Below are 1,641 nucleotides of genomic sequence, written 5' to 3' on the forward strand. Positions count from 1 at the left end.
GCAAAGCATCCTGGGATGCTGAAGGACTGAGTTAACTTGATTCTTAGAATCACAGAGTCATGGCAAATTAGGGTTGGAAGGGACCACAAGAGGTCATCTAGTCCAACCCACTGCTCAAAGCAAGACCAGCCCCAAATAGATCATCCTAGCCAAAGTTTTGTCAAGCTGGGCCTTAAAAGACTCCAAGAATAGAGATTCCACTACCTCTCTAGGTAACTTGTTCCAGTACTTTACCACCTTCATAGTGAGAAAGTTTTTTTTTTCCTAATACCCAACCTAAATCTCCCTTGCTGCAACTTGACACTATTGTTCCTTGTTCTGTCACCTGTCACCACTGAGAACAGATTAGCTCCATCCTCTTTGGAACCTCCCTTCAGGTAGTTGAAGGCTGCTATTAAATTCCCTCGCCATCTTCTCTCCTCCAAACTAAATAAACCCAGTTCCCTCAGCCTCTCCTCAGAAGTCATATGCCCCATCCCCCTCACCATTTTTGGTGCTCTCTGCTGTATTCTTTCCAACTTCTCCACATTCATATTGGGGACCCAAAACTGGACACCATACTCCAGATGTGGCCCCACCAGTGCAGAATAGAGTGGAATAATTATTTCCCTTGATATGCTGGCAACACTCCTACTAATGCAGCCCAGTATGTTGTTAGCCTTCTTAGCTAGAAGGGCATGCTGTTCGCTCATATCTAGCTTAATGTCCACTGTAACTTGCAAGTCCTTGTCTGCAGAGCTGCTGCTTAGTCAGTCACTTCCCAGACTGTAGTGGTGCACAGGTTTCTTCCCTCCTAAGTGCAGGACTCTTGTCCTTGTTGAAACTCATTATATTTCTTTTGGGCTCAGTCCTCCAATTTGTCTATGTCGGGGTCAGCAACATGTTTGAGCATAGTGCCAAAATGACCCACTACCTTGACTTGTAAGATGTTGGCTTGCCAGAGGTGATGTAACATGGCACCACCCGAGGGCAGCTAAGAACCCCTGGGGGCACCCCAGAGTCCCCTTTATTTCAGTCTACTTGGAACAGTCTCCCCTTTACTCACCTGCTACATCTTGATGATTATTTTGGTTCTCAAAGAGGAGGCTGCCCCAGGGCTTCCCAAATCAGTTCATCAATCCACAGCACACCTGAAGGTGAGGAGCTCCTGCTGTAAGGGCTAATTGCATCGCTCCATACCACCCCTATACCATGCCCCATGCTTCACAGATGTTACACAAAAGTTGTCACTTCTGTTGGGGCCTTGGCGTATTCAACCCCTACCCCATTTTGTTGGACCTAGCTTTGAGGCGCTAGTTCTGCTCCTTCTTTTCCTGTTCCTGGGCCCTTATCCCCTGTCTACTGTATACCTGTGGTGTCAGGCTGTCTGGCCCCTGTGTCTCTGCACCCTTTTGGTGCTGGTCTCAACTACAGCTGAGCTGTTCCCTGAAGACTCTATCCTTAAATGGGCTGCCCCGCTTTTTGTAACAGGACTAGTGTTTCCTATTACAGGTGAATGGTGGCAGAGCCATGAGGGGCCTGATCCTTGTTGTGGCAGTGCAGCCCTAGCCCCTTCCTTGGCATCCACCCTGAGGCGTGTGTGCCAAGCAAAATGTCTTTGAGTGCCACACTCTGGCACCCATACCAGCAGTTGCCTATCCC

This window comes from Gavialis gangeticus, unplaced genomic scaffold, assembly GCF_001723915.1.
Source record: "Gavialis gangeticus isolate Ggan-Ray unplaced genomic scaffold, GavGan_comp1, whole genome shotgun sequence".
Taxonomy (NCBI): Eukaryota; Metazoa; Chordata; order Crocodylia; family Gavialidae; genus Gavialis; species Gavialis gangeticus.